The 27,790-nt window shown below is 42.0% G+C and overlaps 1 protein-coding gene and 1 pseudogene across 1 annotated transcript in view; one reads left to right on the forward strand and one right to left on the reverse strand.

Annotated features, from left to right (window-relative positions):
* SGPP2 (sphingosine-1-phosphate phosphatase 2) overlaps positions 1 to 27,790 on the forward strand; it is a 135,185-nt gene that overhangs the window by 4,616 nt on the left and 102,779 nt on the right. The gene's annotated exons all lie outside the window — the stretch shown is intronic.
* On the reverse strand, positions 23,600 to 24,519 carry LOC100976350 (homeobox protein NANOG-like; annotated as a pseudogene).

Below are 27,790 nucleotides of genomic sequence, written 5' to 3' on the forward strand. Positions count from 1 at the left end.
ATTACAGGCATGCACCACCATGTCCAGCTAATTTTTGTATTTTCAGTAGAGATCGGGTTTTGCCATGTTGGCCAGGCTGGTCATGAACTCCTGACCTTAGGTGATGTGCCTGCCTCAGCCTCCCAAAGTGCTGGGATTACAGGCCACCTCCCAAAGTGCTGGGATTACAGGCCACCTCCCAAAGTGCTGGGATTACAGGCCACCTCCCAAAGTGCTGGGATTACAGGCTGGGATTACCGCACCTGGCCAAGAACCATGGTTTTCTAACCATGGCTGTACAGTGTAGTCACTTAGAGAAGGTTTCAAAACAAAACAAACATAAACCAATGTCCAAGATCCAGGTTAGAAGAGGGGTCCAGAGAAGCTGACCAACAAAGTTGGGAAGCTCTGAGTTCTCTTCTCCTGGGACCCACCACCCTTAGTATATTCAGTAGGAGGGTGGTGATGGCTGCAGGCAGTGGTCATGGCAGCCGTGACATTTTGGCTTCACCATAACTAAACTGGCCAACAGATCAGACTGCAAGTTTTTATTATCCTTTATTGGATGCTTATATCTGAAATGACAAAATGAGATAGTTCGAAAGAATACATTTGATCTTTTTTTCTAGTTACAGATATCATCATTGTTCACAGGAGAAAACTTGGAAACACACGAAGAGAAAGTTAAATTCATGCCCGTTATATCATCGCCCATTGCTAATCCCTTAGTAAATGTTCAGCCCAATTTTTAATGGCCGCATGTTCCTCCACAGGATGGATATACTGTAATTTAGTCAGCTAGGTGCTGTGCCTTTGGTTTGTTTCCAGTTTTTGCATTAAAAATGACAACATCTTTGTACAAGTATCTCTCCACCTGTCTTTGATTATCTTCCAAATAAAATGTCCAGACTTGAAATTGTTGAGTGAAAAAAATGCATATATTATTGCTCTTAATAGCTACTACCGAATTGCTCCACAGGAAGGGTCTACTAGGGCAAACCACTACAAGGGCAGGTTTTCTCACACACTCACCAATGTTAGGTATTAATACTCTCTTTAATCTTTGGAGAAAATAAACCACTTTGGCTTCTATCTCACCTTTGCTTTCTTCATTTCCAATCAACATCCATTGATCACTACCATGTTTCTGGGACAGTCCTCAGACTTAGAGACATAAAGATCAATACAATTTAGTTTCTTCTGTGTGAAAGCCCAAATAAAAGGGTGCAGTGCAAAAAATAAAAAAAATACTAGAATAGAACGGTGAACACAAGGACAGGGAGACAATAGCAGGAGTAACTCACCTTCCCAGGGGAGCCCATGAAGTTTTGAGTTGGGGCTTAAAGAGTGGGTAGGAATCAAACAGGCAAAAATGGGAGAAGCTCTTTCTTTACCTGGATTCTCATGTGCTAGAACATAAAGACACATGTCATTTTTGGTGAATGATGACAAGTTCAGCTTGGATATCATCAGAGTGTCAGCAGGAAATAGTTGGTCTACTTAAAAAGGGTGATCGAAACCTTAAAAATAGTTAAAATGGTACATGTTATGTATATTTTACCTTAATTTTCTTAAAGAACATAGGCTCTATTCCACCTTTAGGGAAGGAAGCATAGCTCTCTATTTCTTTTCTTTTCTTCTTTTTTGAAAAAAATAGAGACAGGGTCTCACTATGTTGTCCAGGCTAGTCTCGAACTCCTGGGCTCAAGCGATCCTCCTGCCTTGGCCTCCCAAAGTGCTGGGATTGCAGGCATCAGCCACCACAGCCAGCCTCCCTATTTCTTAAACATGGGCTGCACATAGTGACTTCCTTCCAAAAAGTGCAATATGGAAAGAGAAGGGGGAAAAAAGTAATTTTACAATGTAGAAACTTGACAGACACTCCCTTGGCCAGATGATCAAGGTCAACATCACCAGTGTTAAGTCATGTTGACATCATGTTCTCTTGATGCATATTAAAATTATGTATTCTTGTTACATGTTGAGGGACATTCTGCAAAATATCTGACCAGTACTCTTCAAAACTGTCAAGGTCATCAGAAACAAGGAAATTCTGAGAAGCTGTCACAACTCAAGAGGAGTCTAAGGAGGCATGACTAAATGTTATGTAGTATCCTGGATGAGGTCATGGAACAGAAAAAAAAATTAGGTAAAAAATAAGGAAGCCTGTGTAAAGTATGGACTTCAGTTAATACTAATGTATCAATATTGTAACAAATGTATCATACCAACATAAGATGTTAATCATAGGGGTACCTGCCTACAGAGTATAAGGAAGGCTGGGAGTATATGGGAATTGTGTATTATCTTTTCAATCTTTTTATAAATTTAAAACTTTTCTTTAAAAAAAAAAAAGTCTATTTAGGCCAGGCATGGTGGCTCTCTTGAGGTCAGGAGTTGTAATCGCAGCATTTCGGGAGGCCAAGGAAGTCGGATCACTTGAGGTCAGGAGTTCAAGACCAGCCTAGCCAACATGGTGAAACCCTGTCTCTACCAAAAAATATAAAAATTAGCCAGGTGTGGTGGCACACGTCTGATGTACCAGCTACTTGGGAAGCTGAGGCATGAGAATTGCTTGAACCCGGGAGTTAGAGGTTTCAGTGAGCCAAGATCATGCCACTGCACTCCATTCTAGGTGACAGAGGAGACCTTGCCCCCCCCACCCCACTCAAAGTCTAAAAATTTTACAAGGTGGGGGTAATTGAAGGACTATTTACAAAGATGTGGGCAGGGTTGGAAGAAAACCAACATGGGAAGATGAAGCATCTTGGAGCAAGCAACTTCAGCCTAAAAAAGCAAGAACAGGGAATAGGGTTCGGGTAACCTCAGACCCGCTGAGAGCTTAGATGGCAGAGGGAATCCCCTGACCAGAGCTGAGGCCCTTAGCAAAGAAAGGCAGCCACAGCCAGGTAGGAAGAAGTTGAGGGGTGGGGATCAGATCTCAAGCTCATTCTCCATATGCCTTCTTTCTCATATCCTACCAGTGCCCCCACTTTAACCAAATTTAGCCCATAGTCAGGGAGCTTGGGAGCTGGCTGAGGCAGTCCATCAAGGTCAGCCTCCCTGGAGAAAGGCAGAGAGTGGACCAGAAAAGAGAAATGGAACCCACCCAGCGCAGGTTGCATGAAGAAATTGGTGTGATAATACAGCTGCAGTTTTGGGCTGCAGCCAGAGTTTTAGGCTGAAGCCTTAATGTGGCTTACTGGAGAATTTGGACTTTATCCTATAGACAAGAAGATAGCAGTCAATTTCATCCCGTGTGCCAAATCGGAATTGGCAACTGAGAGCACTGTGTTAAGAAGGGATCTCAGGGTGTCTCTGTGCAGGATTGATGGAGGTGCCTGTGTGAGTATGGAGGGAGCCCAGTGGTGAAGCCTTTTAAGAAATAGTGATGTTAGATTCAAGCAGCAACAAATGTAGGACTCACATGAAATCAAACCTTAATGTCTGTTTTGGGTCCTTCGTGATACTTCTATTGTCACTCTCACCCACAGATGCTTTACGAGGAAAAAGCACAAATGGTTTCTTAAGACAGAGGTTGCCATGTTTTGAATCATAGGATCCCATCATTATGACTACAAGCTGATTGAGCCAGGGATCAGCCCTGGAGTGAAAGGCAGCCTTCTATAGGCTGGTCAGCATTTTATGACATGACTTGGCATGGGGACGTCATCCAATTAAGATCATGCATATTGTGTAGTGACTAACAGACTCAATCGAATTGCTCCCTCAGCAAGTCTGAATGCAAGACCCAGACATAAATGTTAGAGTTCTGACAAACCTCAGAGAAAAGAGGGAGGTTGTAAAGAAACAGAAGCCTCAAGACACAGGAAACAATAGGAACTCAGAAGCCAGAGGTGGAGGGGGGAATGAAAAGTCTGTAGAAAAGATAGGCCAGATACGGTGGCTCACACCTGTAATCCCAGCACTTTAGGAGGCCAAGGCGGGTGGATCACCTGAGGTCAGGAGTTCGAGGCCAGACTGACCAACATGGATAAACCCTGTCTCTACTAAAAATACAAAATTAGCCGGGCATGGTGGCACATGCCTGTAATCCCAGCTACTCGGGAGGCTGAGGCAGGAGAATCGCTTGAACCCAGGAAGCAGAGGTTGCGGTAAGCCAAAATCATGCCTTTGCACTCCAGCCTGGGCAACAAGAGCGAAACTCTGAAAAAGAAAGAAAGAAAGAAAGAAAGAAAGAAAGAAAGAAAGAAAGAAAGAGAGAAAGAGAGGAGAGAGGGAGGGGAGACGAGAGGAGGGAAGGGGAGGGGAGGGGAGGGGACAGGCAAAGCCAAACAAAGCAGAAAAAAAATTTCTGAATGGAAAAAGAAGCTAAGACTTGAGTATGGCAGATTCCACTGAGCATGAGAAGCTAGAGGAACTGTTATGTTTCAGGATAGAATGGCTCAGAGAGGACCTTAGGAAAGAAGCTGGCTGTGTGGCTGCTGCAGTTTTCTTAGTTCTTGAGGAATTATATTATAAACCCCTCTCAGTGGAGGGAGCCTGTGGGGATCTCGCAGTGCAACCAGAATGTGCTGATCCCTACTACTTTGAAGGATTTACACTTAATTGCAAGTAGGTCGTTATTTCTCTCACTGTAGTTGCGAATGGTGGCTGGTGAGGAAGAACAATGGGGAGAGGAGGTTAGATCCCTCTGCTCACCTGTGTACCCTCAGGGCCTGACATGCCTGGAGCAACCAGGTACTTAATCCTACCTGGTGAATGGAAGCTTGAAGGGTGTGCTAAACTCGCCTTTGTCTGACTTGGCAGAAATTTGATCACCTGCCCTTTCCTGTCACAACAGAGGTAACTTATCCCTGGACACTTGGCCTGGCTGTGTCTTCTTGTAGCTTGATGATTTTTTCCCCCCCCATGTTGGCTCCTTCCTTTTTATCCAGGAAACTGATAGAGGGTTTTGATTAATGAATAACTTTTTAATTGCTTTGCTTTCTTCTGATGGATGCCATGAAGGGAGGTATTGCTAAAAAGTTAGTTGATGGTGAAACATCTGACAAGTTTAAAAATGTATTTCAATTACTATGTTTTAGGAAGGCTGTGGACAGCGGGCCTGGTGTGATTTTAACTTTTTTGATTTCTAATTAAGATGTCAAGACATTTGCATTTTTCAAAAAGCACTTTCACTTCCTCTTGTTACAGTTTTCGTTAATTATTAAGTCCTCTGTGGTTCGGATAAGAATTATATCCTGAACTAAGGCATTCTTGCATTTTATCTAGCAGGAGATTTTCTTGTGAGAAAACACTGTCACAGTTTCCAGGCAACGCATCAAGAGTGTTCCTGTCTATATTAGGAATCTATGAAAATACCAAAATTTGGGGCATCTGCAGGTCTTTATTATTCTTCTTGCCTGGTGAGATACATTCCATATACTGAGAAAGTGAAACATTGAAAAATCAAGGCGAGACTGTGACTTGTATTTTTTGATTAATTAATTTTTAATTTTATAATTGACACATAATAATTGTATATGTTTATGGGGCACAGCACAATATCTCAGCACGTAGGTGTGTGACTCATGTTTTTTGTCCCCTCAATCTTGCTTCAAGCACAACAAAAAGTCCCTGAGGCTTGGGCCAGAATGGATGAAAAGGAAAGGCACCAACCACCTAAGATCTTGAAGGCAAGGCTTGGGAGTCTTGGGAAAGGGGGCAGTGGTTTCCCTCAACCATTTTAAATACTATTCTCTCCTCCCCCAAATGCTCATTGGCAGTGCTATACCTCTATTGTTTAATGAAAAAACAAAACACCTGGTTCATTGTTACTTTGTTTATTTGGTAAATGCCTTCATAAGAAATGCCCTTTCTGCCATCTCAGGGTATGTTTTGATTTGTCCAAATGGCAAAAATTTTGTTTCCATAAAATTTTATGAAAAACTGCCCATCAAAGCAAAGATTCCTGTGGGTAGGAGAAAGAGGTGTGGTAGTGAATGCACAGGCTGCTGGGGTAATGTTTCGGCAGCTAAAAAAGACCAGGCCTTAATTGGTAGAGAAAGGGCTTAGGTGAAAGATAATTAAAGGGTGGCTGTGAAATAGAACATCAAGTATTTTGTTTAAAGCTTGACAAATGGAAGGAGCCTCTGTTAGAAGTTGGTTTGTATATTAGGGTTCTCTAGAGGGACAGACCTAACAGAATGGAGATATATATATATATATATATATATATATATACACACACACACACACACATATGTGTGTGTATATATATACACACACATATGTGTATATATGTGTGTATATATATACACATATACACATATATGTATGTATATACATATATGTGTATATATATACACATGTATATGTGTGTATATATATATGGAGTTTATTTAGTATTAACTCACACAATCACGAGGTCCCACAATAGGCCTTCTGCAGGCTGAGGAACAAGGAGAGCCAGTCTGAGTTCCAAAACTGAAGAACTTGGAGTCTAATGTTTGAGAGCAGGAAGCATCTGGCATGGGAGAAGATGTAGGCTGGGAGGTTAGGCCAGTCTCTCTTTTTACATTTTTCTGCCTGCTTATATTCTAGCTGAGGTGGCAGCTGATTAGATTGTGCCCACTCAGATTAAGAGTGAGTCTGCCTTTCCCAGCCCACTGACTCAAATGTTAATCTCCTTTGGCAACACCCTCACAGACACACCCAGGATCAATACTTTGTATCCTTCAATCCAATCAAGTTGACACTCAGTATTAACCATCACAAGTCCACCTTTTGTCAACTTGAACCCATGTACATCTCCTGAGATCATATGTAATCTTCATATACAGACAACAATAAGGTTATAATTATGTCTAACATAATACAACTATCCTTCATACAACAGGAAACTCACCACGCCCCAACGCAAGTACTATTACATAAAGTTAACAATACTTAAATGCTGATATGAAGTCAATAAATCTTATGTCACATGATAAAGGAGAAAGGAAATAAAATGAAGGTATTTTCTTAGTACAAGTGTATACGTGCACAAACATGTTTTAACAAAAGAATAAGGAAATACTCATGACAATTACAGTCCTGGTTTCTGTAGCTGGTCACGTGGTCATAGCTGGTATTGATGACTACCTTCTACTACCCATTCCCTTTGCCTTCAGCAAGCACTTCAGCAGGTCGTGGTTTTTTTCCTCGTAGAGTGATCCAAACCTTCATTCCTGAAGGGTCTGGGTCATTTGTAGTCTTGCCTGGATTGGGCTGTTGTACTTTCCCATTGACCTTAATCACAGGGAATGGTAATACTAAGAGATGCCCTAATGGATCTTCTGTATTCCATGCATCCTCTTCCTTAACTCTGTTGTGAAGTATCATCTTGATAGTCTGGGTCAGTCACCCCAGGCAACACTGTAACTCCTTTCTTAGCCTGTTGACTTCAAGGTAGGAGGAGCCCAAAGTGTCCAGATGGCAATCTTAACTTCCAGTTTAATGGAATCGTCGTTGTGCCTCCTAGTGGCAGCGTTCCCCACTCTGGAACTAAGACCTCTAGGCCAGCAGAACATAATGTCACAGGAACAGGAAGCAAAAATTTTGCTAGTGAATCCCTAGGGGTGATGGTGAGTTGTGCTACTTCTACTTCCACCCCTTGATTCCTGGAAACATGAATTTTGACTATGAGAGAAATAGTACCATATATTGGACACTGATTCAGAGCATACAAGGCCCTCTGGAGAACTTTGCCCCAGCCCTGTAAACTATTGTCACCAAGTTGGCATTGTAATTGTGACTTCAAAAGGCCATACCAGCATTCTGTCAATCCAGGTGCTTCAGGATGATGGGGAACATGGTACCACCAATGAATTCCATGAGCATGAGCCCACTGCCATACTTCTTTAGCCGTAAAGTGAATGCGTTGATCAGAGGCAATGCTGTCTGGGATACTATGACGGTAGATAAGGCATTCCATGAGTCCACAGATGATAGTCTTGGCAGAACATTGCGTGCAGGATAGGCAAACTGATATCCAGAGTAAGTGTCTATTCCAGTGAGGACAAATCTCTGCCCTTTCCATGACAGACGAGGTCCAATATAATCAACCTGCCACCAGGTAGCTGGCTGATCACCCCACGGAATGGTGCCATATCGAGGGCTCAGTGTTGGTCTCTGCTGCTGGCAAATTGGGCACTCAGCAGTGGCCATAGACAGGTCAGCCTTGGTGAGTGGAAGTCCATGTTCCTGGGCCCATGCGTAACCTCCATCACTGCCTCCATGGCCACTTTGTTCATGGGCCCATTGGGTGAAGACAGGGGTGGCTGGGGAAAGAGGCTGAGTGGTGTCCACAAAATGGGTCATCCTAGCCACTTGATTAATAAAATCCTCCTCTGCTGAGGCCACCCATTGGTGAGCACTCACATGGGATACAAATGTCTTCACAATTTTTGGCCACTCAGAGAGTTCCATCCACATACCTCTTCCCCAAATGTCTTTGTCACCAGTTTTCCAATCCTGCTTCTTCCAAGTCCGTGACCATCCAGCCAAACCATTGGCTACAGCCCATGAGTCAGTATATAATTGCACATCTGGCCAGTTCTTCCATGCAAAGTGCACAACTGGTGCACTTCTTGAAGTTCTCCCCGCTGGGAAGATTTCCCTTCACCGCTGTCCTTCAGGGATGTCCTAGAAAGGGGCTGTAGTGCTGCAGCTGTCCACTTTCGGGCGGTGCCTGCCTATCATGCAGAACCATCTGTGAACCAGGCCCTAGTCTTCTCTTCCTCTGTCAGCTGATCATAGGGAACTCCCCATGAGGCCATCGGTGCAGGCTGGGGGAGAGAAGGCAAGGTGGCAGGAGTGGAGACCATGGGCATTTGAGCCATTTCCTCATGTAACTTACTTGTGCCTTCGGGACCTGCTCTAGCCCAATCACATATATACCACTTCCATTTGATGATGGAATGCTGCTGTGCACGACCCACTTTATGGCTAGATGGGTCAGAAAGCACCCAGTTCATGACAGGCAGTTCAGGTCCTATGGTGACTTGATAACCCATAGTCAAATCTTCAGTTTCCACCAAAGCCCAGTAACAGGCCAAGAGCTGTCTCTCAAAAGGAGAGTAGTTATCTGCAGAAAATGGTAGGGCCTTGCTCCAAAATCCTGGAGACTCCCACTGTGAGTCACCTATGGGGTCCTACCAAAGGCTCCAAATAGCATCCCTATCTGCCACTGACACCTCAAGCACCATTGGATCTGCTGGGTCATATGGCCCAAGTGGCAGAGCAGCTTGCACAGCAGCCTGGACCTGTTGCAGAGCCTTCTTCTGTTCTGGACCCCACTCAAAACTGGCAGCTTTTTAGGTCACTCGATAAATGGGCTGGAGTAACACACCCAAATGAGGGATATGTTGCCTCCAAAATCCAAATAGGCCCATTAGGCATTGTGCCTCTTTCTTGGTTGTAGGAGGGGCCAAATGCAGCAACTTATTCTTCACTTTAGAAGGAACATCTTGACAGGCCCCACACCACTGGACCCCTAGATATTTTACTGAGGTAGAAGCTCCCTGAGTTTTAGTCGGGCTTATTTCCCATCCTCTGGCACGCAAATGTCTCACCAATAAGTCCAGTGTGTTTGCTAGTTCTTGCTCACTGGATCCAATCAGCATAATGTCATCCATGTAATGGACCAGTGTGATATCTTGCGAAAGTGAAAAGCGATCAAGGTCTCTCCAAATAAGATTATGACACAAAGCCGGAGAGTTAATATACCCCTGAGGTAGGACAATAAAGGTATATTGCTGGCCTTGCCAGCTGAAGGCAAGTTGCTTCTGGTGGGCCTCATGGACAGGAATGGAGAAAAAGGCAGTTGCCAAGTCAGTGGTTGCATACCAGGTACCAGGAGATGTGTTAATTTGCTCAAGCAATGAAACCATGTCTGGTACAGCAACTGCAATTGCAGTCACCACTTGATTAATCTTACAATAACCCACTGTCATTCTCCAAGATCCATCTGTCTTCTGCACAGGCCAAATGGGAAAGTTGAATGGGAATGTGGTGGGAATCTCCAACCCGGTGTCTTTCAAGTCCATGATGGTGGCACTAATCTCCGCAGTTCCTCCAGGGATGCGATATTGGTTTTGATTTACTATTTTTCTAAGTAGATGCAGCTCTAATGGCTTCCATTTGGCCTTTCCCGCCATAATAGCCCTCACCCTACCAGTCAGGGAGCCATTGGGGGGGTTCTGCCAGCTGCTAAGTATGTCTGTGCCAATTACGCATTCTGGCACTGGGGAAATAAACACAGGATGAGTACCCACAGTAAGTTGGACCTGAGCTAAAACTCTATTAATTACCTGACCTCCATAAGCCCCTACTTTAACTGGAGGACCACAATGACGTTTTGGGTCCCCTGGAATCAACGTCAGCTCAGAGCCAGTGTCCAGTAGTCCCTGAAATGTCTGATCATTTCCCTTTCCCCAGTGCACAGTTACCCTGGTGAAAGGCCAGAGGTCTCCTTGGGGAAGGATGGGAGAAAGATTCACTGCATAAATTGTCAGTAATGTAATGGGGTCCTTCCTCAAGGGGACCTGGCCTCCCCTTCATTCAAGGGGTTCTGGGTCTGTAAACTGGCTCAAGTCTGGAAATTGATTAACAGGCCGTGATTTTCTAGTAAAAATACAAAAATTAGACAAGTGTGGCGGCATGCACCTGTAACCCCAGCTACTTGGGAGGCTGAGGCACGATAATCACTTGAACCTGGGAGGCAGAGGTTGCAGTGAGCTGAGATCACACCATTGCACTCCAGCCTGGGCAACAGAGCAAAACTCCACCTCCAAAAAAAAAAACGAAACAACCAAAACGTTCCTCAGGAGATAAATTGTTAAATCAACTGCAATACATCATGTCATAGAATACTGCTCAGCAGTGAAAAGGAATGAACAATTGATACACATGACAACTTGGATGTATCTCACGGGCAATAACAAGCCAATTTCAAAAGATCAAGTTCTGTAGAATTCCATGTATATAATGTTCTTGAAATGGCAAAATTATAAAGGTGATAAACAAATTAGTAGTTGCTAAGGGTAAGAAAGGAAGGATTGCTATAAAGGGGTAGTCTGAGGGAGATCTTTGTGGTGATGGAATGTTCTGTCTTGATTGCACAAGTCTGCACTTGTGATAAAATGGCTCTACACATGTGCCAAGGTCATATTCCTGGTCTTGCTGTTGGGTATAATTATGTAAGAAGGAAGCATTGGAAGGAAATGGTGAAGGGTATATGGGACAACTCTCTACTACCTTTGCAACTGCCTGTGAATCTATAATTATTTCAAAATAAAGTTAAAAAATCAATACTGCCTTATAAAAACTGGTTCTGCCATTTTTCTCACAACTTTTACTACAGGCATTATTTGTACTTTCTGCACAAGGAAATGTAGAATAGCATTTGGGAGAAGGTGGCTTCTGAGCCTGCTGTGCTGCTGTTTCCAGAGCTTCAGGGCTTGGCTGTCAACCTTCTGCTCACTGACTGCTGCTATGTGCCAAGGAGAGCACAGAGAAGTGTTTGAGTGTCAGAAAAGCACATTTGTCCTTAATTTTATTTTGACAGACTTGTTTTATAGCCTCATGTTTTGTGTGTTTTTGTTTTTGTTTTTGTTTTTGTTTGAGATGGAATCTCATTCTGTCGCCCAGGCTGGAGTGCAGGGTGCAACCTCAGCTCACTACAACCTCTGCCTCCGGGGTTCAAGAGATTCTCCTGCCTTAGCCTCCTGAGTAGCTGGGACTCCAGGCGCCCACCACCATGCCCGGCTAATTTTTGTATTTTTAGTAGAGATAGGGTTTCACCATATTGGTCAGGCTGGTCTCAAACTCCTGACCTTGTGATCTGCCCACCTCAGCCTCCCAAAGTGCTGGGTTTACAGGCATGAGCCACCGCGCCCGGCTGTTTTTTGTGTTTTAAAATACTGTTTTTTTAACATTTTGTTAAGCTACTTTAAACTGGTGTTGCAAGTAGATCAAATTTGCACATTAGGACAACTTCAGTCTCTCTTCCAGTTGTCTTTTTTTCCTCCTCAGTCTACAAACATACTTCAAGTCATTAATCCCCTTCTTCACCCACCGCAGAACATCAGCTTTCAGCCTAGCAGCGCTGGAATCTGACACTCTCTGCTTCCTTTAACCATGGAACATCTTAAAAGAGCCATCTGAGATCTACACTCCCTTCTACTTTTTCACGCATTTCATGCCTGCTGCATGACTCTAGCTGGTATAGTGTGAACTAAAAGAAAATAAAACCAGGAAAGTGTATTCAGCATAAGAGATCATTTTTGAGGGTTACTTTGTCCATGTGTAATTTCATTGAGAGTAGCTGTCTAATTTTAAATGAAAAGTTTTAAAATAGTTAATTCTCTTCTGATGTACATAAAAAGTAGATTCCTCTGTATTTAAACTGTATTCTCAATGGTGAGGCCCAGGGCTTTGGCAGGGAGGCTGACTCATGGTTCAGTGGCTTCTTTCCCTGGCCTCAAGGTCAACGATAGCCATTCCTCACGTGGTAGAACCATTACATTTGTTTAATAGATTTATGTTCTTCTCCCACAAGTAGTTTTCATCATCAGAAAGTATTTGTCAAATATCCAATTGTAAAAGGTTTGTTCAACTGTGTTCTACAAAGGGAAAAATTTAATCACAATATCCAAAGGATATTATAAAAGTAATTAAAATTCCAAATACTTCTAGACATGGAAACACATTCATGATCTATTGTTCAAGCAGAAAAAGCAGATTAAAAAGTAGAGTTTATAATATGAAGTTTAAATGTACACATTTTAAAACTGTAAAGTATATATTTGAATATATTTTTTCAAAAGGATCTGGAGTGATGAACCAAATGTTTCCAGGGATTGTTCTTGGGCACAGAGGGTTTAAATGTCATTTTTATTTTCTTACTTGTAATTTTCTGTATCCTCTGCATTGTTTACAATATGAAGGTAGGAATTTTATATTTAGAAAAAATTAAATTATTTTAATTTTATAAAAAGATTCTAAGGACATTTTATAGTTTTGAGGAATATTAGTTACTAAGATTATTACCATTGATCCACATTAGAACCTTAAATAAATTATCATTGACATCTTTTTTAATAAAGTGCCAAATATCAACTGTATTGATTAGGAACCTTACCTTGAAGAAATATTTATTAAACTATGTGAAGTACTCCAGTAGCTTTCTTAAACGAAACAAAATGGTACCCCCATGTCTCTACGTGAAGACGCCACATGGAATTACAGTATATCTTTTCCTGTTCTGTCCAAGCAACCACATGAAATGCTAAGAACTTAAAATACATAATGTTCTTTTGCACTAATGGGAATTTCTTAATGCACTGAAAGATTTCAGCCTTAAAAATATCTTTCCTTGGGCAAAAATATATTCTTAAAGAACTCAGGAACATCTTAAGAGATGCAGATGTTGAATGTTATATCTCCTCTTCCCTCTGGTATATTTTTGGCATGTATCTTCTGTTGTTTCTTTAAAAGTTGCTTTTGAATATCTCTTTTAATTGTTGTACGTCATTGTTTTAGCTATTTACTCACTTGCAGGCAACGTCTTGGGCATGCTTTTTGTTGGATCTTGGTTTTTCTTCATCTGGTGACAGTGGTTGAAGTAAAGGAATTTTTAAAGTAAGATTAAATAACAATACTTAGTACTTATAGCAGACATAAAATATTATCTGACAGACTTTTTATAGTGGTGTGTTTTAAAAGTATCTTTTTATCTTCTCCCTTTTTTGATTTTGTTGGGTGATGTTTTTCATAAGTACAGAAAAACATTGAACAATTTGTGTAATTCATCTTCATGTCTGTGAATATTAGATACCAGTATCATAAAATTTGATTAATTATGCAAATATCCTTGAACATATAAAATACCTAGTCCCCTAGGTGGTTACTAAATGAGTTTCTTTTGGCTAAGAATCTAAAATGCTTTTTAAGAAACCAAAATGTAGTTTCTTTTTGCAATGTGTTTCTGTACTAGTATTTGAACTCTGAAGTATCTAATGGTTTTTGAATCAACTCTAATATAATGGTGTAACATTGGAAAGATCTGTCTCAGGGGACCCTTAAATTTACCCTTCCTCAGAGCAGACAGTTTTATAGCCCTCAGTATTAAGATTCAGACTGCAAGCTCAGCAGGAGTCAATAGATCAGTCAGAGTGGAGCCTCGTTGAACAAACCTGAAATCAGAACGATCAAATATTGAATCATGACATTATAGTAAGGGATGCCTCCGAAGTGATTGTCACATTTGCTTGTAGTGACCTTTATAAAATACCCACACTTGAAAATGACATTTTTAATGCTTCCTCCTCTAAAAAACTGTGACAATCTTAAAATTGGAAACGTTACCAGAATGGCCATTGTCTGGTAAAGTAGAAGTGCTGCATCATGGATTGAAACCATTCTCGGCTTTGCCCTATGAATCATATTTTTTTTTAATTTCAGCTTTATTTTACTAATTTTTTAAAATTTAATTTAGATTCATTGAGTACATATTCAGATTTGTTACATGGGTGTATTGCGTGATGCTGAGGTCTGGGTGTCTAATGATCCCATCGCCCAAGGTAGTGACCATAGTACCTGATGAGTCATTTTTCAACCCTTGTCCCTCTCCTTCCCTCCCCGCTTTTGAAATCCCCAGTGTCTATCGTTCCCATCCTTGGGTCTGTGTGTACCCAATGTTTAGCTCCCACATATAAGTGAGAACATGCAGTATCTGGGTTTCTTTAGCTTATTTTACTTCCAAAGAAAAGGATTTATGAGGGGCTACCGTAGAGAAAAGGAATAATGACAATTTTCTTTCCTGTTGCTCTTCCCTCTGCCATTTCTTATCTCTGGTATTTTCTTTGCAGGTCTATGTTGTGCCAAGAGTAGATATTGTTTCTTTTCCACTTGTTTGTTTTTTTAACCATTGGTTTTGGTGCTGTTGACTTAGGTTGTGTGCTACAGGGATCTTGGCTATAGTGAGCCTTTCAGGGCCTCACATGGCCCCTCACAGAGGTCTGTGTGTTCCATGTCTGTGCTGTATTTTGCAGGGGAGGCAGTGTAATAGGCTAAGATGGTGCTTGGCTTCTTACACATCAAAAACATGTCATGTAACCTCTACTGTAACCTCTACCACCTTGGTTTCCTTATCTGTGAAATGGGGAGAAATAATCACATATACCTCCTAGAGTTCTGAGATGTAAATAAGATCATCTGTGGAAGTGCTGAACACATGGTATTTGGTGTCAAGTCAGCCTTCAAAGGTTAGTTTTACTATTGTCTCTACCATCCCAACATCACCAACACTGCTGTTGCTGCTACTACTACTAATGGCACTTCTATTATTTTAATGCAACAAGGTCTTTTCCAAGAAGAAATTCCTCTCTTGTTGTAGAGCATGGGTGATGGGAGACAAGGGACCTTGGGACCATACAGATGGTGCAGATCTACTTTCTTATGCCACTTCATAAGGGTAGACTCTAGTTTGAGCTAATCATGTGCTTTAAATTGTTGCATTGCGGCATAGGGAAGCATTCAGCCATATTGTTTTCCAGGATTTGCATGGTAGGAGTTTGGCAGTCCTTCCTTCTGGTGGTCTGTGGCACCCAATCATTTGCCATAAAAATGCTTTTCCAGGTTCTGCTGCTTTTCATCTACACTTACTGAGTTGTGGAAATTTTTAGAGAGTTTCTTATTCTGAAATAACACTATTAATATTCAGCCAGTGTCTATCAAGTGGATACAATGTGCCAGACTGTGAACCCTCTGGGGTGGATACGCCTGCTGGTCCCTGCTCTTGAAGAGCTCTCAGTGCATTGGTGGAGACAGGTAAACAGGTGAGCAGGACATATGCGGGAAAAGGACAAATTCTTTTTCAAAGTTCATCTGAACGAGATCTCTTTTTCTCAGAGTCCTTGATTCCCCATAAGAAAACACCAAACCAACAATTTTGAGTGCCGTTGCCTCCAAGACTCCTGATAGAAATGTTAAGAGGATTTGAAACTTATCAAGGATAGAACTAGGTGCAGCAGAAGGTCTCAGGCTTTAGAAAACAATACATTGCAGCTTTGGGGGAAAAAGTCCTTGGAGTTTTTTTTATTAGAGTATACGAAGTATGGATTCATGCATAAAACTGAAATATTATGTTAAGAGAATTTTAAGATAGGAAAATAAATTGTGAGCATGGGTAATAAGATAAAGCTTTGAGCATGCAAGCATCCAGACTCCAATTAGTCCCTGACGAGACCCTGACCCAGGAGACAGTTAACTGTCCAGGGACCAGGAAGAGAGGATCCTTTAGAGGTCCTTGACTCTGAGCAAAGTTATGAGAATAAGGCCACTTCTGTGGAGCCCCCATGGGTAACGATCATCCTGTGTAAGGTGAAGATAGTAACTAATTGCTGCTGCTGCCGGAACCTGGCCTTGCTGAACTTGGTGGACCTCCTTGAACCTCAGAGCAGGGGATCACAAACCAGGACTTGTTGGACCAAACATTGACCACTGACATGCTTTGTTCACACATAGCTTTACTAGTGGAGCCTGTCTAAACTTTCTGCCTTCTGTTCTTTGAGACAATGGAAGCTGTAGCAGCACTGGCTTGCATTCCTGCATAACCATAAGAGGTTGCTTTCCAGTTCCAGTTGCTTCCTTGCACCATAGCAGCTCCCTCAGTCCCCAGGGCTCCCTCTTGTCCCACACCTGCAGTTGCTTTGCTGACTCACACCAGTTGCTTGACCCACATAGGCATTTCAGTTCACGACTCCTGGCCTAGAAAATTCCAGAGAGAAGGAGAATAGCCATGGTTCCTGAGGGAGAAGGACTGTGCTACCCTTGGGACTAGGATGACCCTGTCTAATGCTCCCTGATGTAGTGGGCAGTCCCCAGAGGAGAGGCTCAGAATCACTTTGGAACGATTAGACCATACAGAGCTGCGGCTCTCGATGGGAGGATGTGTGGAAAAGGCTGATGACCAGCAATTAGGTGTGAAGTCTTTTTATTCTGTGCCTGCTCTGTAGACCCCGAAGGCTTAGATGTCCTCTCCTCTGAATCCTCCCAATGCCAGGCTTAGATGGATCTACTACCTGCCTCATCATCTGGGTACCATCCCAGGAGCTTCCTGCTTGGCCTAGGCTGAAGAGAAAGGCTACAGTGGGCTTTGCAGAATGTAAAGGGTTCAGATTGTCAGAAGAGTTGGAGAGAACATTCCAGAAGGGGGGAACTACAGAGCAAAGAACTAGAAGTGGGATTAAATGTGCCATGTGGAAGGAACATTTGGGGACTGAAAAGAGCAGAGGAACGAGTGGAAATAAAGTCATGGGTCTACTCAATCTGCCCTTGAATGCTAGGTGAACACTCTGGGGGCTTATACCTAGAGAAACCAGTCATTGTTAATTTTAAATCAGGGGGTAGCCTGAAGAGTGTTGATGATGAGGGAGCTGAGTACGGTATAGGTTGAAATAGTGAGAGATAAGAGGTGGAGGAGTCATTGGAAGGTGGTGACTTCAGTCACCTTGGATTTCTTAGATGCTGGTAATGGCAGGAGAGTGGAGAGACAGGGATGAGTCAGAGACACCAAACACAAAACAAACAAACAACCCAAGAAAACCTTTTTTCTTATTGCACAAGCAGTATGTTTTTAATGTAGGAACTATAAATAGTCAAAAGTTTTAAATGAAACAGTCGATCCGAGTACCCAGAACCCTGAGGGTTACTTGTTGTTGCTATCCGGGGGAATAGCTTTCTAGATAATGTTTTCTATGCATGGGTTATATCCATCTTTAATAAAAGTATGGTTTTCCAGCTTAATTTTCTAATGTATAAGTCCATCTTTAGCTTTGTTCCACATCAATAAACATTCATGTACAAAACTTTAATCACTATTTCATTGGCTGTTCATTATTCATCATGATTTATCTCTGCCAGCCAATTAAGATCCTTTCCATTTTTGGCTAAACAGTGGAATAAATATTTAATGTAGATATCCTTATTGATTTGATTGAGCCATTTTGAACAGATTGACAGGAATCAAAGATGGATGCCTTCTTTGTCCTTCATATCCAGTGATAACTCAACATTTGGAGCCTGAAGGATTTGGGGCATGATGGTAATGTTACTGAAATAAAAGAGAAAATATGGAAAAAAGAAGGATTGAGTTGTAAAGGAAGTCCGTAAACTCAGTAGTAAAGAAATTTTTGCTGCTATAGGTGACAGTAATCCCTGTTAATAGTTGCTTGAAATCTTTATTTTTTTCTCATAGAACAAGAGGTTAGAGGCTGGTGAATGCTGACATTTGTTCAGCTGCTCCACAATATCATCAGACTCAAGCTGCCTCTTTCTTTATGCTCCTCCATGTTTTGCCTGTTGGCTTGTTGCCTCATATGCTAAGATAGCTGCTGTTGCTTCTGACATCAGAACCATGTTCCAGCTAGGAACAAGGTGGAGTAGTGATGGCTGCTTGTGTCCTTTTTATAAAGAAAACAAAAGCATATCCAGAAGATCTTGCCTCTGACCCACCCACCTCCCTACTTCTCACTGACAGGACTGAGTGTCATGGCCACCCCTAATTGCAAAGGAGGTTGGGAAAGAAGGAAGTTGAATTGCCAGACTGACTTGCACTATTGCCTGAGGTTTGGCCTGAGTTTGAGTTCTGCTAACAAGCCACAAGAAAGTGGGTAGTGTCCGGTAAGCAATTAACAGTGTCTGTGTGTTATGCTTTGAGAAATTGAGTCCCTGGGCATTCACGAGGTTTTGTTGTGGGCAGTAAAGAACCCCTGATATCTGGGCCGAGGATCCATAATAAAAGAGAAAATTAGAGTGATTGTTGCAGAACCATAGAGGGAACAGAGGTTGACTAATCAGACACATAAAAGTTAAATAACAGATTGTTCCATTTGAAGGAGAAAACCCTATGAGAAGTGAGAAGAACTATGCTTTACTACATTTTACATAGATGGTTTCATTTAATTCATGTAATTTTCCTACTGAGAACCTAGTCATTCTACAAATATTTATTGAATGTTTACTATATGCCAGCCACTGAGCTAGGCACTGGGAATACAGTGGTGAGTAAAACAGGAAAAGCCTCTTCAATGCTGAGCTCACAGGTTAGTGAAGGAGGTAAAAAAAAAATAACCAGAGGGGCACATAACAAATAATGTCAGGTAGAAATAAGCACAGCAAGAAAACTTATAGCTAAACAAGGGGATAGAGAGAGCAAGAGAGGTGTATCTCCAACACCACGAAGCAATTTCTCTTGTCACCATTTTATTGCCAAGGATGCTGAGGCAGGCCAGCTAGAATCCCAAGTGACCAGGTGATATTCGGCAGAACCTTGCTTATGATCTAGGTTGGACTCCGAAGCACATGCTTGGGAATACGTCATGCAGCTGGGAATTGGGGAAACATTTAGTGTCTGCATCTAAGTGGAGAGCTGGAGTCTCTCATGGGACTCGGTGAGAAGAATTCCAGCTCTGTACCATAAAGCTCTTTGGATTTTTCTTTGCTCTACATCAGGAACACTCAATGCATGATTTTTACCATGACTTCTTGGTCTCTGCTGGCCAAGTGTGGTTGTTCAAACAAAAGGACTGTACCCCACCATGCCACGAACCATGTGGGACATACCAGCACCTGCTTTGTGTGCAAGCCGGAGGGATGGTTGAAAAGAGCACAGGCTCTGGAGTCCAACTGATTGGGTTTGCACACTTACTCTCCCACTTGTGGGTGCATAAACATGGGCAAGTTAGCCTCTATGGGACTGAGTTTACCCACCTGCAGAGTTTCTACTGTGTTGTAGTGGAGAGCATGTGAGATAAGGCAGATAATGAGAGCACAGGAAATGCTTAATAAACGCTGTGTTGTTTTTGTTGGTAGCATTTAGAAACTCTGCATTATTTTTTGTTATGCTCACATTGCAGAGCTAGCCTCAGAAAGACATGCTTTTCCATGCAGAAGTCTCAAATTCACAAGTTTATAAATTGTGAACAGCCTGGTGACATGATAAGGCACTGTGTTCCCCTGATGGCATATTTCTGAAGCACAGCATGCTCAAAATTTTATCTTCCCGTGTTACATGCTTTTGCAGACAGCACAATATGGAACCAGTCAGGCTCCTAATTATGACAGCAGTCCAGAGCCAGAATCCAGTCATCCAGTTGACAAAGGACTTGGTACAGAGAACAGTGACCAGCTGTTCCCCATCTCCAGTGAGCAGCGAGTAAGAGGAAATGGGTTTAAGCTGCATGAAGGATTTGGGTTATTTATGGCAGAATTTCCTGACCGTGAAGGTTGCTCAACATTAGGACTAGATTACAGAGAGAGGGTGTAGAATTCCCGTCTGTGGAGATTCCGAAAACATGTTCTTGTTTGCGACATGACTACAGATGCTGCCTTCCCACTGTGCGTTCTGTCTTGTCTCTCTCCCTTTCTACCCATCTGGTCGTTGAAACCGAATGAACCTTCTCTGAGACATTGAGGGTGGGGCTGCTATGTGGAGAAGGGAAAAGGGCTCACAGTTAACTGGTCAGAACATCATCCACTTTTTGACATTTTGATTGCAGGCTTTGGCATTTTGGGTGAGGACACACAAACACAAATTCATTTAGTTAACCTAGGACTGAAAAGCCCACCTGGGCCAGGTGAAAAACAAAAATGGTCAGGTTTACAACTTTGATGAACTTGGAGAACATGTGCCCCATCCTAAGGACGCAGCCTTTACTCAGGTCAGCCAATTTTTTTTTTTTTTTGAGATGGAGTCTCGCTCTGTCACCCAGGCTGGAGTGCAGTGGTGCGATCTCAACTCACTGCAACCTCTGCCTCCCAAGTTCAAGTGATTCTCCTGCCTCAGCGTCCCAAGTAGCTGGGACTATAGGCACCTGCCACCACGCCCAGCTAATTTTTTGTATTTCTAGTAGAGATGGGGTTTCACCATGTTAGCCAATTCTTATCACAAGGACTGTGGGAATGCACACTGCCACCAAGCTGATTTTCAGGAGCAGTATGAAATCTGGGGAGTTTTAAAATTCTGGCAACTAATTTTCTAAAAGCCAGTTATGTGTGTACCAAGGGGAATGTAGATCTGTGGGTCATAATTCCATGTGCAGGGTGCTTGTTTGTGACTTCTGATCTGTGAGGTCACCTTGGTCCGTTGGCCCTGCTAGCAAGTATGGGAATGAGCATCTCTCCAAGTTCAGACACGGGTTTGAGGTGGCAGAATTTGTCTTTTAAAATGGAAAACCTCTATATTTATATTTATGAGCTGAACCATAAGAAATTGACATTTTCATGTATCAACAATAATCAAATATTGTCAATTTCATGTGCTTCAATCTAAAAGGAATCATCCACTTAAGAGAAACTAGAATATGAAATATAGACTGTGTTCTGTCCTGCAGCATCAAACATTTCTGCCTCCTCTGAGACGAAGAAAGCACTCACTCACTGTTCCAGCACCTCACGTTATTTACTAGCAGACCATGCCTGGCAGATGGAGGTGACATCAGCCATTGCCTGAGTAACATCCATCTTCTCATTTGCACCAAGCAGCTTAAAGAGTCTGCCCTTCCTGGGACTAATGGCTTTAACATTGTTGAAGCTCCTTTTAGGAGCAGCATAGCCATTTGTGGAAATTTTCCAAATAATCATCTTTCTCTTCTTTTATCTTTCCTTCCATCAATTAGTTATAGGCTATCATTTTCTACAGATATTGTTAGTTTCTATAGGTATCATTGCAGAAATCAACTGGACATAGCTGAGGATGAAACAATTGTTACCCTCAGGTAGGTGGACAGACTCCACCTCCAAAAGCAGTAAGATGGGTTTCATCCAGGATCCGCAACTTCAGTGATTCAGGTGTGAATCGAATTGCTTACTGATGGTGCGTTCTCTTAAACAAAAAGGTGCATTGAGAGAGACACAGCTGGCAGACGACCTAATGGGAACCTGGAGGGGAGGTTCTACCTCGGATGCCACATCTTCCCTGCCACTCCCAGACCAAATCCTGGGGTTTGAAAAGGGGGTTGGTACCAAACCTTTGCCATGTTTGAGAGGAAGACAGGAAGAGAGCCTCACTTTTCTCACTGGCTTTCCCATGCATCCTAGAACTCAAACTCTGATGAAAGCATTTCTTTAGTTCCAAGAGCTCTCTGGATGAATAGGGTAATGGGTTTCTTTTTATTTTCTGCATCTTTTTTTTTAACTATTTAATGTTTACTTCATATTGATTTATAAACAACAACCTCTTTGTGAATTTCCTTCATAATATAGAAAATGTATTTTGACCAAATGTATAATGCATTTTTATTGTCTTAATTAACTGGAATTCCAACATTCCCTTCCCCCATTTCTTTGCTTTTAATGAAAAGTAGCAAATGAATAAAAACCACACAAAAAGAGAGAAAAAAAAAACTGCAATCAGAGACTTAACCAAACAAAACTCGCCACTAAAACCAAACTTTCCAGAAACAATTTTCAAAGTTCCTATGAAATCAATCATCTGGAGGGATATTTGAAAGGGAAAAAAGTGCTCTGTAAAATGATTAGCTTAGTTTCTTCATGTGACCTAAAAAAGGGCAAGTGGATGTAATCAACTTCTCACCCCATTGATGGCGAATACTTTGAAAGTCATATTAATCATTTAGAAAGTATGTGACCACACATGAGACACTCCAGCTGCCTCTTTGTCTCGTCTCATAAGTGTGTACAGAATTATTTTGATGTGCCCAAGGCACCTAAACCCTACACGCTCTGTGTGGCTGACTGAGAAACTGCAGAGCAGATGTCTGAAGGGCTGATGTGCTGAGCCCTGGGCTGTGTCGTGAGGCACAGCCATCTCCAGCTAGCCTTGCTTTTATCCGCCACTTGCTAGACTTTCCGACTGACCACAGGCTCCCCGCAGCTTTGTGCCTCGGTTTGTAGATTGATGGCAATGCAAGGGGACTAAAAGTAAAGGAAGATAAATATCAAACTCTTAATCAAAGGAAGGAAGAGAAGGGAAAAGATCTATAAATTCAAAAATATTTTTTCATGTTTGCTGAGCATGGTAGCAGAGATACATGGAAACTCATTGCCTAGCAGTTGTTTAATGCTGATGGGTGGAGTAATCATCATTATTATTATCAACAAGAACTTTTATTTACTCAGCACTTTCTTTATGTCAGGCACTGTCTAAATGCTTCTCATGCATCGATGCATTTAATTTTCACAGCTCTGTAAAGTAAGTACAGTTGACTCTTGAGCAACATGGATTTGAACCGTTTGGGATCACTAATAATAGATTTTCTTTTTTTTTTCACATCAATTTGTACTTTTATTTCTTATTCTTGAGGTTAGATTCTAAACCCTAAAGATATCCAAACTGTATTAGATCTACTTATCTATAGCCAGAGACAGCTTCTATCATGTTGTCCTTAGCAGCCAAGGTTATTAAAATGTCTTTTCTCCAGGAAGATCCAATAGGAAAAAAGAAAGAAACCTCTCTGATTAGGCTTCAACCATACCCCACCCTCCATCATATTGACTGGATAGGCATAATGGAAACCAGAACATGTGGTTTCCAAAAAAGAAAAATCCTATGAGGGAGGGGAGGAGGGGAGAGGAAGGATTCAGCCAGTGCCCAGAGTCAAATTGAGTAATATCAATTTCACTCTCCTTCACAGATCTTCAAGTTGTATGTTCATGGAGTAGTTTAGGAATAAATCCATGGTTTGTGGAGTACTAAAATACCTAGTTGTCTGCTTTATTACGTTATGGCTTTCCCCAGCAGTTTCCAAGGCAAACTGGCAGGAGAATTTGGCTGGAACTACATGCAGGACTGTAGAGATTCCTCTCCACAGTTATAGAAGGGACTGTTCCAGGCCTGATTGTTCCAGAACTGGGTGCACCAGGTCTGAGTGTTCCAGGAGTAGTTGCTCCAGGACTGGATGTTCAGGCTGTGGTTGCTCCAGCTTGAATTGCTCCAGGTCTGGTTGCTCCACATTGGAAGGTTTCCAGTCGTGTTCACCAGGCATTCCTGGTGGTAAGAAGAGTAGAGGCTGGGGTAGGTAGGTGCTGAGGCCTGAGTCACACCATTGCTATTCTGTGGCCAATTGTTTTTCTGCCACCTCTTAGATTTCATTCTCTGGTTCTGGAACCAGGTCTTCACCTGTTTGTAGCTAAGGTTCAGGATATTGGAAAGTTCTTGCATCTGTTGAAGGCTGAGGTATTTCTGTCTCTGAAATCTATCATTGAGTACACACATCTGGGTGGAAGAGAACACAGTTCTGGTCTTCTGTTTCTTGACTGGGACCTTGTCTTCCTTCTTTTGTGGCGCTATTCTCTGCAGCAGTGGGTTGTTGCCTTTGGGACTGGTAGGAGAATCAGGACTATCCTGAATATGTAGATCCATGGAGGAAGGAAGAGGAGAGACAGTCTCAGTGTGAGGCATCTCAGCAGGAGACATTTGCAAGGATGGATAGTTTTCTTCAGGCCCACAAATGACAGGCATAGGTGAAGATTCTTTACAATCAGATGCTTTGAAGCCAGGCAGGTTTGGGGACAAGCTGGATTCACACTCATGTTATTACTGGGGAAGAGAAGTAAAAAATGTAAGAGCTGGACTGGAAAAAAGGCTAAGGCAGCGTTAAGACTTTTCTGGAAGATCTTAGAGAAATATGACCTCCAGAAGTGAAAGTATCAAGAAGTTGGGATGAGGTGAGCCACCTCCACAACAACAGGAGGCAACCAGCTCAGTCCAGCAAAATGTCAATGACAGATTTTCTTCCACCTCTGCCACCCCTAAGACAGCAAAACTAACCCCTCCTTTTCCTCCTTCTCCTCAGCCTACTCAACATGAAGACAAGGAAAAAAAAAATGTGATGATCTACTTTCACTTAATCAATATTAAATATATTTTCCTTATGATTTACTTAATATTTTCTTTTCTCTAGATTACTTTATTACAAGAATACAGTATGTAATGCATAGAACATATAAAATATATGTTGATTGACTGTTTATGTTATAAGTAAGGCTTCCAGTTAACAGTAGGCTATTAGTAGTCAAGCTTTTAGGGAACCAAATGTTATATGCAGATTTTTGACTGCACAGGGGTCAGCACCCCTAACCCGTGCGTTGTTCAAGCGTCAACTGTATTTTATGTTATATAGTTGAGGAAACGGAGGCACAGCGAGATTAACTCACTTGTCCAGGGCCGCACAGCTAGTGAATAGTAAAGCAAGGATTGAAACCCAAGTTTTTAACAATAGTACTGACCTGCCTCTTTTGATAAGCGTGCTAGAGAACATTTGGTTTATTTCCAAAAGTGTAGATGCATTTTGTAATCTTTTTCTTTTGTTAACAATTACCATTTAATTTTCCTCTCTAGCAAGGAGGTCCTTTTGAATCCTTCAAAAATTTAAGCATTTTTACTTCATGATTTTTTTTTGCCAATACAAATCAGAAAATTTTCTCTCTAACCTGCAAGCATCTGAAGATAAAGAGAGGAGAACCTGCTGGTGTTTATCTTTCTCAAAAAGGTAACGGAAAATATGACTCAGGTGGCTCTTGAGAGATGCTGTTCCCATTGCTGATGTTCAGTGTTTTATATCTGCTGTCTGGATTTGACTCTGGAGAAAAACATGCAAGGTGAAATGTGCTTACAACTCTCTGCCAAGGTGAAAACCTCGATACTATAATAGGAGAGCCTGGATGAGGAAGGAGTGAGTTCAGAGATAAATAACTTGACTCTATCTTGTGATAAATTCTGAAGTGGTCTGTTATGAAAGTCCCTTTCAGACCTATGGGTCAAAGTAGATTTTCTTTAATGTGAACCACAGTGATTTCACAGATACAGTGTAATGGAGGACCAGAAACACACATAGACTTGTTCCTGGATAGCTGAGCTTCTTAGACTTGACAAGCAGGCTTCTGCTTGATTAGCTGAAAACTCAGGCAAGTGTGAGCCTCATTCCCTTCTGTGAAAATGAGGCAATTGGACCAAACAGTGGAGCTGTTAAAAAAAAAAAAAAAAACAGGCCAATTTGAACCTCACTCCAGATCTAGTAAATCAGGCTCCTGAAGTAGAGTCCAGGTATGTGTATTTTTCAAAACTCCTTGGGTGTCATTAAGAACCCATAGATGGCTACTTTCTAATCAGAATGTGTGCTAATGGCGTGCTCCACTTTTATTTCTCTGTCTGTTCAGACAACAAGCATTTGTTGAATGCTTACTGCATGGTGGGCAGAACAACAGCCATTGTGTTGATGCCAGGAATTCTGCAGGAACAAGGTGCTCAGGGTCCTTGCCTTCAAGGAGCTTGAAGTCTAGTTTAGATGAAAAAAACTAACAGGTACAAGAGTAAGAGAATTAGGCTGGGCATGGTGGCATACATCTGTAATCTCAACTACTTGGGAGGCCAAGGTGGGAGGATTGCTTGACCCCAAGAGTTCAAGACCAGCCTGGACAACATAGTGAGACCCCCCCACCACTCCAATCTCTTTAAAAAAAAAAAAGTTTAAGAGAATTTCAGATGGGCTACAAGCTATGAAGAAGATAGAACAGGGTTATGATGTGGAGCCAGGGAGGTGAGGGCTTGAGAAGGCATCTCTGAACGGAGATGTATAGGGGAGATGGAATCTCAGAGATGCGAAGGAGCCAACCAGGAGGAGAGTGTGCTTAGGACAAAGCTCAGGAGGCTGGAATGTGCAAGACATGCTCGAGTAAGAGGCAGTAAGCAATGGCCAGAGTGGCTGGAACATAAAAAAGGAGAGGCAGGGAGGTAGGAGAGAGGAGCAGAGGTCAGATCTCAGTCCTTGACCATGGCTGTACTTTGGGACTTTATTCTGAGTGTGATTGGGAGCCATTGGAGGATGGAGATTGTTTTCAGAAATGAATTGATTCTTGATTTTCATTTGAATAAGACCATTTGGGCTGCTCTGTACAATACCTGACAAGGTGGTTATAAAATTATTACTTGATATTTGACTAATTAGGCTTTATTTTCTTAACTTGGGATATAACTCACATACAATGAAGTTTACTCTTCTAGAATGTAAAACTCGGCTAGGTGCAGTGGTTCATGCCTGTAATCCCAATGCTTTGGGAGCCCAGGAGTTTGATGCTTCAGTGAGCTATGATTGAACCACTGTGCTCCAGCCTGGGCAACAGAGCGAGACCCTGTTTCTATAAAAGTTTTTAAAAATTAAAAAATATTCCCCGGGTGTGGTGACATGTGTCTATAGTCGCAGCAACTTGGGAGGCTAAGGTGGGAGGATTGCTTGAGCCCAGGAGTTTGAGGCTATGGTGAGCTATGACTGTGCCACTACACTCCAGTCTGGGCAATAGAGCAAGACCCTGTCTCTAAAATAAATAAATAAATGTACAACTCAGAGGTTTTTAGTATATTCACAAAGCTGTGCAACCATCACTATTATCTGCTTTTAGAATTTAAGAATAAATTGCTTTAATTTGCAAAAAATGTGATGGTATAGGAAATCATAGTACTGATCCTGGAGTAAATAAAAGAAAGCTTGGCTGGGATGATGGAGAAAACACTCAGACTCTCCCATTCCACACATCTAATGGAAATTTTGTGTGATGATGGACATGTTCTGTATTGCACCATCCATATTGGGAGCCACTAGCCTCACGTGGCTGTTGAGCACTTGAAATGCAACTGGTACTATTGGGGAACTGGATCTTTTATTTTGTTAAATTTAAATAGCCACATATGGATACCATATTGAACAGCACAGCTCTATGGCAGCTTACAAATTCATAGTCTTATCTGAGATCATTTTCCCCGTCTCTCCTACCTCCCCGGTGTCTAAAATGATTGAAATGTTGAAAC

This window comes from Pan paniscus, chromosome 13 (genome assembly GCF_029289425.2).
Source record: "Pan paniscus chromosome 13, NHGRI_mPanPan1-v2.0_pri, whole genome shotgun sequence".
NCBI lineage: Eukaryota > Metazoa > Chordata > Mammalia > Primates > Hominidae > Pan > Pan paniscus.